Raw genomic sequence first — 13,812 nt, forward strand, 5'->3', positions numbered from 1 at the left:
TTCTAAAGAATGAAATAAGAATGTAGTTTAAACAAATCCAAACCACACAAGTGTGTAGTGTTTTTCTCCCCAAACACCATACAAAAGTGTGTATCAACACTTGAAAGAAAATCTCCCAACTGCAACTTTTTCATTTTAAACAACAGGCACATTCTGTTTGAACATTCATTTTGCTTACATCTCATATCCTTCCTCTCTTCTCTATGTTTCTTGACTACTCCTAGCAAGGCTGTGAAACAATCCTCTGCTTTTAGCTATTTATCTGCCTTTTCCCTAGAAGTCAAGCCCGACAACATCAAAGCTTTACTATGGCAATCAACTGTTACAGCTCAAATTAATTAAGACAACACAATAAAGAAAACAGAGATCCCATTCTCGTGGAAATCATTATGCTTATTAAAAACAAGCAAAAGAATATGCAGATTACACAAGAACTAACATACACAAAGATGTGTTACTTTTTTTCCTGATATGGAGGTTAATTTAAAAAACAAAGCTCCAGATAGCAGTTCTTCAGCCAAGTTAGTTCTTTAGAGCACGAAAACTATGCTTCAAAGCTCTGCCTCTCCCCATCCTATTTATCCTGCTGATGAGCTTATTAAGAAACAAAGCAGTTCTGCAGCCCTATTCAGAAACACCAAGGTCCCAGCTAGGGTACTAATGCCCACATTTGGGTGATGTTTCTTGCAAACGACTAAAGTGAGCTGGCAAGAGTCCAAAAGAGATCAGCAAGAACAGTCAGGGAGAAAGCAGACGAACACAGCCATACCAGTCATTCACTTGCCAGTTGCACAACTCCTAGAAGCCCACAAAGGAGCTGGATGCACCTTCTGAGCCATCTTGGCCTTGTTGATTGGTTCTGGAGTTTGTTTTGCTAAGAGTTGAGCTCAAAATTATCCACATTTCCTGATGTAAAGTTTGCATACCCTAGCATAGAAAGTTTTGTTTTGAAGAAAATGTCAGAGGTTGCCTAAGACCTCAGTTGAGACATTCCTACCTAGTTACATTTCCTGATATTCTCTTATCAAATTTTCCCTCATTCCCAGAAAATTAAACAGAGAAGTAGCTTCGGTTAAGTATGTCACAAATTAGAAAGTCAGGACAGCAGATAGGCACATTTTTAAGTAAATTACTAAAGCAGCAATAGCTGTTCATCTCAAAAATTAAAGTCAATTATAGTTTTGCAAGGTCTAACAACTTTTTCCTCTCATAAAAATCATCATCTGTTAATGACTTACAAAAACAAGCCAAGCACATTCAATCGACACATAAAACTAAGGACACATTTAATAATCCTTCTGGAAGCACTTGAGAAAAGGTTTCAAAAGCAAGGTTAATATGCCAAAAGGATTATATTTACCTTAATGATGTACTGTAAGAAAATATGCAGCAAAACAACTCTCCCTGTGTGTGGCTATTCTGTTTCCCAGGACTGAGTCACTAAGTAACTCCCATGAATATTACCCTTTGTGCTTAAAGTAATTTATTTATCCCCAAGTCCATGCTAAATATTTATATTTGCTGAAGACATCATCATAGATTACATCCATTCTTTACCAATGTTTAGTTAACAGATGAACTAGTACAGGCCTGTGCATTATTATTTGCATAACTTTAGCAGAATATTGACTTCATTGCAGAAACCTCTCCTCTTCTGGAGGCCTGTTGTACATCATCAAGTTCTCAGCAAATGTGCATATAATAATTTTAAGTTTCCTTGAGAATTCCAAAGAACTAGTTTAAATTTCATATTACTCTATTAAGTACAATTTCTTGAAAACTTATAAAAACATAGCTAACAGAATATAAATCTTAGCTAGCACATGACAAGAATACATAATTTTAAATGAATGGCTAGGTCTAACTGATGCAACTTGAATAGTACCTTGGGAGGAATGACGATTTTTGAGTGCCGTTGTCTACTTGCTGTGCAATGCTTTGGGCTTGGTGTACAGTTGTGCTCCCAGTCCCACTCACAAGGAGATGGCAGTGCAGTAGTTTGCTCGCTGGAAAACAAAGTTTCATTTAAATCACGTGTAACCACAAAAGAGTGCTTGTGAAGCCTGGAACACTGAAGTCCTAGAGAAAAAAGAGGATATAAAATGTATTTCCCTGCTTAGTTTGGCATTCTTTATCTTCCCTCACAATCGAGTGGAAATAGTGCTTGAGAAAAGGAGATACACAGCAATATTTACACACAGCCTGCAAATGCAATCAATGCATTTTTGCCAATCAAATAGGGTATTGACAGGAAGCATACTTGTAGTTACTTTGTTGCACTGGTCCTCTCCACAACCATCCAGCTTTTTCTTTCCATTTTGTTTTGGTCTGATCGTTTAGCTTGCACAAGACTGTACACAGGAAAGCTAGTAACAGCATTGTATCTTGAGCATAACCTCAGCAAGAACAATTCAGTGGCTAAATGACAGAACGAAAACAATTCCCAGTGTAATCTCTTCCCCTGCTCAACAGGTTTTAGCTACCCCTCTTGGGCACAAGTACCACGCTAGCTTCCCCTCAGCATCCCTGCCACAGGGTTCCCACTCTCCCTGACTCCTTGTCTGGTCCTTGATTATCCCCAGCAGGATAAGAGAAAATAAATGGATTCACTAAGATAAAGAAGGAACTTTCGACAGAAATAGAAACACAAGCTAGTGGTCAGGGTTTGGTGGTGGCTTTTGTTTTGTTTTTAAAAGAAAACCAACATGCAACTTGCTGATTTCAATTATTCTCTCAAAAACATTTTTCCAAAGTGTTCCATCTTCAAAGAAGGATATGCCAGACTTCCCTAGAAAAGTATATTAGCTATTCTTTTAGCAAGTTTGAGTTTGTTTGCCTGTTTCTGCCCCACTTCCCCCGTCCCCTTAAGGTATAGGTGTTTTTTTATTATGATTAATATTTCATTAGCCGTTTCTAGATGGCTTGAGAAATGTAAGAAAGAGATACCGAAAGAATTCTGCAGAACTTCCCCAACTGTCTACAAGTCTGGCCAAGTTTTGATGTTTCTTGTGTGTGAGACCCACTTTTTCCTGAGCACAAATGCAATGAGGTCACAGGTTCAAAAAAAGCAAAATTAACATTTCTAAAATGTTTTAAAAAGACATTTTGTTTCAGATTTACTTTCAAAAATATGCAATAATACAAGCACCTGATGCCAGGTATCACACCTTGAAACGAGAAGGTTATTTTCCCCTTTCTCCCCATTCTCTTCCAGCATAAAAGCATCTTCCTGAATGCAAACTACAGTTTTAAATCAAGGCATGATTTCAGAAGTTGCAGAACAAAAACATGCTTGATATGAGTTTATATGACCACCAAAGAGCAGCACAAGCTATACTGTACATTCAAAACAAACTTCAACCTTATTGTTCTAGGCTGTGCACAAAATACTATTCTGGAGGCTGCAGAAGAGTCACACAAGCAGGCTAAACCTAACTACCACTGCTGCCATCATTTTCCCTTTGTCAAACTTTATAAAAATCAATCTCTCTGTCACAGAAATCACATCACTATTCCAAGCAAAGATGGAAGTAGAAAAACGTAACTTTGTAATGCCTTTGATAGGAAAATATAAATTAATACCTTAGTAAAATAATGTTTTTATGCTCCAGAAAGGCAGATACCTTTCCTGCTTTCTTTTGCACAGTAGTCTGGGTTTTTAGGCAGAATTCTTACAGCTTTCAAACAATGGCTCTGGACCTAGCATCACACTCAAGTGCTAATTTTTATTTTAAGAGATGCTTAAGAAAAATAAAGTGCATAATTATGCACCTGAATTTGTACAGTGAGGAGTTGACAAACGAGGACCTCTATACCCTTTATTCCGTATTAGGTTTTGGAAAGTGTCTCATTATATTACAGTTTTTTCCTATACACACACCCTCACACTTTTGTAACATTTTATTTTTGTGACAGGGTACCTCTAGAAGTTGAGTGATAAGCTGGTCTTAGCAAAGTGTGTTATTAATGTGTTTATTCCAGTTATATAGAATAAACAGTGCGCAGCTACAAAAAGAACCGTGCTCTGTTTACTTTGACACAATTGCTGGTTACCAACCTTTCGTTCCCTGTAAGTTTTAAAAAAAACATAAAAGGGATCCCTATTACAGTCCAATGACAACAGCTTTGCTGCTTTTCTGAAACTGTTGGAATGGCAAATCCATACATAATCCAAATACATCTTAACAGCTTGAAATTCCAAGTGTGCACAACAATCACGTTAACTAAACCTCTCCCAAAAGCAGGGAGATGTCCAAATAAGAATGCTGGAAATAAAAACAAATTTTAACAGTGTCCTTTGTACTTTGATACTAATACTCAGTAATAGATGAAAGACAGTCACAGTTACAAAAGAAATAGACATTACAGTTAATAAGTTTCATTTTTAGAGGGCTTGATTCAAGCTGTGACTCTGGCCAGTCAAACCTACTTGAAATTGAAGAAGAATTCTACAAGAACATATCATTACTTTCCAACACAGCTTCTCAAAATATCAGAAGAAATCAGGTACCATTTTATTAGCATATGAAGAGCAGCTGAAAAAAGTCGAAGAGATTTGTATGTACATGATTTATATGGAACAATCAAAGGAGGTCATAGTTCTGCTGTCCTCAGCCCAAATAGACTGCACTGAGAATCTGTTTTAATGGGCAAGTTTTTAACAAAAAACCCTACAAGCACTCATTAACATGGCACTGGGAATTTAAGACCAGCTAGAAGAGCACTTGCATTAACTTAAAAGGTGCAAAACCATTTCCATCAGTGTATCTTTTACACTAGTTTTTGTGGTTCTAGTGATAGTTCTGGGGGAAAAAAAAAAAATCATATGGTACTTAATGATTATTCAATATTACTGTTGCTACCACCATTGAAGAAAGTGCATTTGTGGAAAAATTACAAGATAAATCTGAATTCAGTTATAGGCAAACAGCCACAACAGTAATCCAAATTTTTCTTTGAAGTCCTGCTTACACAGAACTATTCCAAATCAATAGAAACGTACTAATTGGTCTTGGGCAAAAGCCACTCATATTTTGTACTCCTCTGCTATGTCTGAAACAAAGTGACGATATTCTATTATACAACAAAAATAGGAGAGACCAGAAGGGCTCTGAAGACACCCATCCATCAATGCCACTCACACAGGGGCAGGTGAGTGAGAATGACAACTCTGTTTTCCACAAACCACATATTTTTGGTGGAAAAAGTTACATACAGAAGGATTTTTCTGAAGCCTAATACTCCAGTTGTGTGATACAAGAAAGTGCTCTGATTTTTTTAACAAAAAACAGAACAACCTTCTTGTAGGGAAACAGTATTCCTAAGTATGATGAACTCCTGCTTCAAAGCAGAGAAGTAAAGCTGCCTGCACAGACAAAAGTGGTTTTTGTTTTCTCATTTCAGAAACTGCTTCTCTGACAGATAATAATTAAAATATGCATATTTGTAAATAAGGAGGGGGAAACACACATCAGGTTAGTAGCAAGCAAAAAAATACAAAACAGTCATTTCATTTCTGTTCTGATGAGTATACACTTGTTTATTCTTTCTGTTCTTCAGGAAACCCCTCATTTAGAAATAACACCTCCTAATTATTCCTCTAGCCAATGACAGGTAGTACACAGAAATCTCTAATGAAACCAATAAGTTCAACGACAACTACTGAAGATACAGAGCTTGGAACGCACAAAAAATGATTACCTGTTTTATGAATAACTCTTCTCTTTCTGATAACAAGTTTAAAAATGCATGATTCAAGGTGAGCACAATTTTCCCCATAGTTACTCACTGATTGCTTTTTAACACTTACCCTGGAGGTTGCCACAGTTTTGCATGTCTACCCTCAGGAAGCAGTTCCCTCTTGTTAAGGGGAGTAATACCTATCGCTGCTTCTAAAATAGTTATGTATTTCTTGTACCGCATCCTGCCTTTCTCAAGAGTTCCACCACACTAACTTATCATCCAAATGCAGCTGCTGCAATTGAAGTCATGCCTCTACACTGATTTGAAATGCTGCTTTTTAAAACATGCTGCAAGTTTGAAGCATAAAAATAATGCTTTTTTTTCCCTCTCCCAGGCTAGTATAGTTAGTAGAAGAGAGAGAAACCAAAGAAAAACTCCTACCAGCTTCCCCAGAAACGTCATTGTTACGTAATTCGATCTTTGAATAAGACACTAATGAAAATGATTGGAGAGACAATCACGGTTCTAAGCCTGGCCGGATAATGCACACTCTCCAATTGACTAATCCTTTGCTAAATCTCTGCTGTCTATAATCTTTCAACTGCTAATGGAGCACTAGGTAACTTCTCTGTCAAATCCATCCAGGGAATAAAAGAGATCTGCTCAGAAAACTTGAGACCATTTTAGACAGTGACAGACAGAAATAGCTTTTGCCTTAACTTTTCTCATCAGGAAGTGCCAGAAAGCTCTCTACCTTAGAAGTGTCACGAGGGATTTAGCTGATCTACTCAGAAAAGGCATGGAAAAATACTTCCTTCCGTGGCTTGTACAGAATTAAGAGAGCCAGAAACTCCCATTATGATACCTACTAGGCATTCAAATGTGCCTCATATGATGCCAGCAGCCATATCCCATGTCAGTATTGTTCTAGCCATGAGGTAGGTAACTGTGCACGCCAAAGACCTCAAGTATGAACTACAAAGGTGGAGACAGATGCACATGTTGAAAGGAGTAACAGTGACATTTCGGAAACACTGCAGGACTGTCAAATTGCAATATTCAATGAGATGTACTTGATTGCAAAACTAATCAAGGAAATGTTGATGTAACGCTTCTTAGATAGTAAGAAATGAATGCTTATATGTATAGATAGATATACATAGGTACATATATTATGTAAGTATTATGCACTTATGCAGTAATAGAGATGAAAACATAGCAAGAAGAGATGTGGCAGGAAGACTGAAGCCTGGAACCATGATCCCTCTGTCAACTATGCATATTACTTATTCCCTAGTATTATTAGGTATTTGTGTATTTCTATCGGGGTGATATCATATTGCATGTCACTTATTTAGAAACCAAGATAATTTCTTGTGCTGTAAAATATTTAGCTCTTAACGACAAGATTTCTATAACTACTTTCAGATCATACATTACTTACAATCATGCATTAGCCATATTTGGTGTTTAATATTCAATTACATCTGTAGGTTATGTTAGCATATGCACACATTGAACTATCTCAAGTAATTACTAAATAGCAATCCGTGTGACTGATCTTAGAAGAGCAAAATAAAATTAAGCATCTTTTAGATTCAGGGGAATACCACTGCAATTGTCATAGAAAAAGAAATTAATTTACATAGTTGCATGCTGATAAGGAATGTGTAGTCTAAAATGTAGTGATGTGTTAAGAAAAATAATTAGTATATTTAAACCACATGGATTAAATTCAGAAAAAAATTACTTACCCGTTTCCAAAAAAAAAAAGTCACTTAACAACAACTTTAAACATCTGTATATGAAGCATTAAGAAGCTTAGGAAAACAGAGTAGTACTAGAAGCCTGCAAGCACAGCTAACGTCATTAAGCCTGCATGCATCTTGACTTCTGATACCTTTGGTAGCTCTATCGTAAAGGCTGTACTGAGAAAGTAAAAACAAGACAAGAACTGAGCAGTTTTTTTGACAATTCCGGTACTTGAGGATCTTCTGACTCTAGAAGTCCATGACAGTTCTATTTTACTCAAAAGCAGAAATATTTTTGTAAAATCCAGTCTTCCCTCAAAATTGGTTTAATTAACAACTTCAGTATTACCCCACTTTCTCCTATGAAGCTTTGGTATTTTTTTCTGTCCATCTTCTCCCTTAACACTTCTTTAACTCTAAATTTTCCCCTTGTAGATACAAGAAATAGTTCTTTAAAAACTTTACCACAGTAATTTTTAATGCCTATGCAAAGTGCAGCTCTGGACAATCTTTTGTCTCTTTGAGCAAAGCATATGAATTCTGACTAGAAAAAGAGCCCCATGACTAGTGTTGTACACAGGGAAGCCAAGCCCACACAATAAGAACAAGTTCCTCTCAAGTACTGCTTTCAGTTAAATGATGCGTGAAACCTCCAGGTATCTAGAGGGAGAAAGACTGACTCACAGTTTATCAACTTCCTTCAACTTTATTTGGAAACAGAAATTCAAAGCAGTGCTATTCAAAGTGCTAACAATGCTGTAAGTGCATTGTTAGCGAAGGATGACTTTTGCAGAGCAAACAAAAGGTATGTCTAAAACATACCTTCCTCCATTGTTTCCTGCTGGAGAATTATCATCCATTCAACTTTTTCTATCTTTGTTTTTTATCAGGAAGAACAGAAACCAAGTTTTATTGGAAAGAAAACAGCGCAATTTTCCTAACTGAGAACACACAAGTGATCCCTCAGAAAGTACAATGTATTTCTGAGAATGGGGAAAGAATGGCAGAGCTTTTTTCTCCAGTAAAAAAGCATTTACGAGATCAAAGCAAAAGCTTTATTTGCTCTAATCCTCGGCAGATGAAAACAGTCGTACACTCTTAATTAGATGTAGAGCATACTTCTTGCAAACTGCTGGCAGAGGCAGGATCACATCTTCAGTCACTTCAGACCCAACTAAAAGAGAGTCACTGCCCAATGCAGCCACAAATTACTTTCCATCTTGTGAAAAACATAAAATCCTGTTCTTTCTCATCTTTCAACAAAAATCTGTGTAACAGCTACCGATAAAAGAATTCTCTTATTAAGAGAGCAAAAAACCAAGCATCTCCTCCTACATGCTTTTGCTCAAGTGATAAGGACAACTGCGACAATCGATTGTTAACTTCCAAAACACACATGTTTTGTTTGTGCCACAACCAGCACATATGTAAAGCTTGATCTGTGAAAAAAAAATCTTAAGGTAGAGAAGCATTAGGGATCAGACTGGGAGTGCGGGTGGTGGGAATGAAAAGAGAGGAGGACCCGGAAATTTCTTTATCATATCTTCACCCATTGCAGTTGCTTTTGGCCCCTCCTTAGAAATCCTCCCTTCCCTGAACAGTCCATATGTTCCTGGAGATTCTCAAAATCAGCTTATACAAAGTTGTGCTAAGGAGGCTAGAGACACCAGTAGTCAAATCTGCTGGCTATTAAGCAGAGCTAGATGATGAAGCAGATGTTAGAATTGAGAGTGCAAGCCAAACTACAGACAGCCTTGCTGATAAGAGTGACATGCAGGAGATTTATGGCTTTTCTCTAAAGACTTAAAAAAACCAACCAAAATTTAGTAAGGGAAGGTAAATAACACATAGCTTGAACTAACACGTGAAATGAGGCTGCATTGTTAAATTTACATTCAGTTTATCAATACAATACTGATCTCAAAAAATGAGTATGGTACAATACAGTTGTAACAACACAATGCTTTTGGGAGAGGTATCATTGAGCCAGTCTTAGGAAAAAACCACTGTGGCCCAATATATCTGAATTCATGCCTAACTCAATGAAAATATACCCAAATCTAAGCAGACATCCTAAAGTTCACATGCATATAAACAACACCCCGGATAGTTGCACAACATTAAGAAGTAAAAAGAAATTTTTCAAAAGCAGTTCTGGATTGCTGGTACTAAAGGAAAGCAGAGACAAAAGCGTGAAAAGGGAGCAGGCATTGGAAAAAAACCCAGAACAACAGGGCTTTATATTTTGCCTTGCACACTTTTTATTGACCCTGCTATTGTATCAGGCAGTATTTTTGTCCTTCGTTTTCACGTTATTCATGTGAGAAGAGAGCGCTAATGAGTTTCATTTTCTTCCTAGATTAGCAACCATGATTATCTGAGGTTCTGGGACTCAGATGCACAATAACATTGCTGACCTAAATTCAGGAAGACTTGGGCAGCTCGTGTTTCCTAAAAACAAAGCCTGCAGCCGATGAATATACACCAGGGCAGATGCTGTGCCAGATACTAAACCAGAGCTCCCACAGCTCACTCTGTTATTACTAAGCTTGGATCCTAAACATCCTAAATACATTGACAAATGCAAGAGACATTCTTACCCTGAAAAGAAAGGAGTTGACACAGTCTGCATTCTCATTCGAAACAGAAAACTGCAGTATTCCCTAATGACATGCTCTTTCAAAAAGCAATCAGTTTAAAAAGAAAAACAAAACAAAACAAATCCCAATAACAAGCCAACTAAAACCCAACCCAAACATTAACAGTTTAAGGTAGTAAATGACCTGAATATACTTTGCTGCTGCATCAAGCTGTTTAATTACAATGCTGCAGTTAGTACCTGTTTAAATTATGTAACATTTAAATAAAAAATAACCTCAGGTATCTAGAGTTGAATGCCAGCTTTGTCTGGTTAAAAAAAAACAAAACACAAAACAAAACAAAACAAAAATCCCAAAACACCACCAAAAAAGTAAAAAAAAACCACCCCCAAAATTAAAACAAAAAAAAAAAAAGGAAAAAAAAACCCTCAAGAAACAAAAAAACCCACATAAAACAAAGCAAAATAACAATAAAGACATCAACCACCCCCCTCCCCCAAAAAAATAAACCAAAAGAAACCCCAAACAAACCAAACTAAACAAAAAAACCCCACAAATTATAAACAAACAAAAAAACCCTCCCAAACCCCAAACAAAAACACCCACATAACTGCAGCAGGTTTTAAATCATAATTTACCCACTCAGGAAAAAGAAAAATTACTCTCTGAAGTGGGACTAGGATAACTCAAGTACTGGTAAGAGACAATTAAAGAGCAACAGAAGGCTTCCAAGACTCTGGGAACAAGCAGTGAGCAAAGCTTTCAAGGGAGCAGACACAGGTATCCAATACTTTCTGAGGAAGAGGATAAGTTTAGATAATTGAGAAAAGCATCCCATGGTTGAACAGCTCTGTTTTGACGATGTAAACTCTCAATGCATTTACAGCCTTTGGTCATGGGACTGAGACTGAACGTTTGACTCTGAAAGATGACGTGCACTGGTGAGTGCATGCCAGCACAGTCACGCAAAACCAGTCATCCTCGTGTCCCTGCTCCAATCTCTGTAACACATAATTTGCAAACATTCTTCACTATGGTACGATCTGTATATTAGAAGACAAAATTATGCCTTATATACTTACTGATATAAATATTTGTTTTACAAATAGATTAACTAGTTTTTGAGAAGTCTTCAAAAGTTCACAGAAATCCACTGCAATTTGGGATGAAGATACACAGCCTTTGTACAGCTGATGCCAAAGATCAATTGTCAAAAAACTATTTTCCCCCAGCAATTAGAATTTTTGTACCTATTTGAAAATAAACCAGACTTGAAAATCTCTAACCTCACAGACCTGTAGCTGTTCTAACATGTAAGTGCTCTGTTCCCCATGTCATTAGAATGACCGATTCCAAGACATGGGGAACAGGATGAAGCTGACACAGCCACAATATGACAAAAGTTACACCATCCCTGAGTACATAAATACTGTTATTTCAACAATCAAAAGTGAACAGTCTTGTGATACGAAATTTCCTTTACCCTACAAGGAAGTTCTGGAGAAAGGCAAGATCGGTAACTATCGAAACACGCACAAATGCTATCACCCAGATTTGCTCTAACTTAAATGCGGCTTTGAAGTAGTCCTGGAATATTAGGCTATTCCCTAGCTGAGGGTTACTGTGGTACAGGAGATATCTAATGCTTTTAATTATACAGGTTTTATAAAAGGTACGGCATATCCCATTTTGTGAACCATGACACTAAACATTGTTTTAATCGCTAAGAAAAATTTCCTGGTTATCCTTAGAGGACATAGAACCAGGAAAAAGTGGGATTAAGCAATCAAAAAAGTATCGTACACTTGAAATACTTTGATGCTCCATTCTGCAGATCTCTGTTTAGAGTATGGCTCATGCAGAGTGTTGGGATCACCCCAACTCTGCTGCATAATTACCAATACTTGCCTTTAATCTCACAAAAATCCAGTGCAGTGGGACTAAGCACCTCAGCAGTTACTGACAGTGATACAGGGAAATAGCAAAACACAATTAGAGACAGGTTCTCCAGTGCACGGTGACATCTTTTTATAAAGGGAAGAGAAGTTACTGCCGCTACTTGAAACCAGTGTTTAGGGCTTAAGATGTTTGCATGTAACAGTCCAGAAACAATTATAACAGTAAACTCACCTAAAAGTCAAATACATGCAGAAAACTTCCTCAGAAGGCTGAAGATAGCCCTCATAATAATGTTATTTTGCCATGTCTAAGTGGCACACACATGCTTAGTAAGTGCAAAATATTTCAAAGTCTCTTATAGCAACCTGATAATCTCTCAATTAGTATTCATTCACACAAGTAACCCTCCTATGCTTTCCAGTACCTGATTCCTGCCACATCAGGACTTCACTGATCCTGACAAGTACCACTATTTGAAAGAGCTGATAATTAAAGCCGTAGACGACAAACGCTTCACAAATGAAAGAAGCAGTTTTGCACATACTAGTTTCTCTTTTATTTTCCTTGAGCTGTAGGTGAATCACAGTTCTCAACCTTTAAAATAAAACTTTGAAGAACAAAAGAAAAGGTAGCCTATTTTGTTGCAAATGATGCGGCCTTGATAATTACATCCAAAGGTTACAACAAAGCAGACCTTTGCAGCCTCCGCTGGAGCACAGCTGTGGGGCCAAGAGCCCTTCAGTATCATTTTAGCTGTGGGAACAGACGCAATTTTATAAGCCGAAGCTAGGGAGCAGATAATTCAGAGATTCTCTCTGTTTCAAGTGAATAACTACTAGAAAGTAACATTGGAAGCGTGAAAGTTTTCTGATTTGTTATATGCTTCTTACAGAAGTATGTTCAAGCAGCATGTACTTTCTCGTGCTGGAAAAAGTAAGCAAATAGGTTTCAAGTACAGGGTAACTCAGGGCAGAGCTGTCTACTAAAGCAAGTGCATGCCACTGGTCGACCAACCTTGGCACTCCAGGGTGAAAATACAATGGGCTCCAGCACCGCAAACACCGCCGATGCCAAGGCACTTTAACAGGGCAATTAAGACATTTGTCTTCTGGAACTGCCTGTTCCTTTGTTTCACGGTTCCCTGTTAACTTGAAACTTCCCCTGACCCAGTTAGCCAAAGCCCAAGGCACGGCTGGAATCCACTCAGGATGTGCCAACATAAAGATTTCAGGAATTCTCTGTTCAACAAAGGCAGCCAAAGCCCCCGACGGCGGGGGCGTGCGCTGGACGGGAGACCCGCCTCCCCTCCCCCCGTAATAACCCGGCTAAACAAACACCCCGACTCACCCGTGACATCTCTCCCACTTTCCACGTAGTATCGCACTCTACCGGAAAGTACTTATCACGGAAAAAGTCATCGAGAGCCGCTTAATCCCGTTAGAGAAAAGCCGATCGCCGGCCGAGCCCGGCTGTTCGCGCCGCCCAGGTGCGGGACTGGCCTGGGGGGGCACCGCGGGGTCCGGCTGCCGCGGACAAAGGCGGCAGAGCGCGCCCCAGGAGCGCAAGCGAGAGGGCGATAAAGCCCAAAGCACAAAAAAGGAACGAAAGGAAAAGCCGGACAGCTCGTGGCCGGAGCGCGGCCCCCGCGGCGGGGAGCGGAGGCACCGGCCGCGGGGGACAGGGGGTGCCAAGGGGCACCGCACCTGCCCAGGGAGAGGGGAGCGGCGGGGAGTGCGGGTTCGGGGTGGGGATATCCTGCGGGGATACTCGCCTGCTCGCGGAGGACGTCCGGCAGCGGGAGCAGAGGTCCCAGAGTCGCCCCGGCACTGGGACTGCGCCTTGCCCTGCGCCTTGCCCTGCCCCGCCGCCCCGGAGCAGGC

The 13,812-nt window shown here is 38.9% G+C and overlaps 1 protein-coding gene across 4 annotated transcripts in view; it reads right to left on the minus strand.

Annotated features, from left to right (window-relative positions):
• TJP2 (tight junction protein 2) overlaps positions 1–13,812 on the minus strand; it is a 62,842-nt gene extending 49,030 nt beyond the window's left edge. For 2 of the 4 annotated variants that reach the window (XM_042780140.1, XM_033085278.2), the window contains exons 1-2: positions 13,704–13,812; positions 1,886–2,006 (exon numbers count right to left, since the gene is read on the minus strand). The gene's annotated coding sequence lies outside the window, so the exon portion shown is untranslated. Of the gene's footprint in view, positions 1–1,885; positions 2,007–13,279; positions 13,385–13,703 lie in introns of those variants that run through there. The other 2 variants (XM_033085276.2, XM_033085275.2) reach the window with 1 other exon arrangement.

Source organism: Catharus ustulatus, chromosome Z (genome assembly GCF_009819885.2).
Source record: "Catharus ustulatus isolate bCatUst1 chromosome Z, bCatUst1.pri.v2, whole genome shotgun sequence".
Taxonomy (NCBI): domain Eukaryota; kingdom Metazoa; phylum Chordata; class Aves; order Passeriformes; family Turdidae; genus Catharus; species Catharus ustulatus.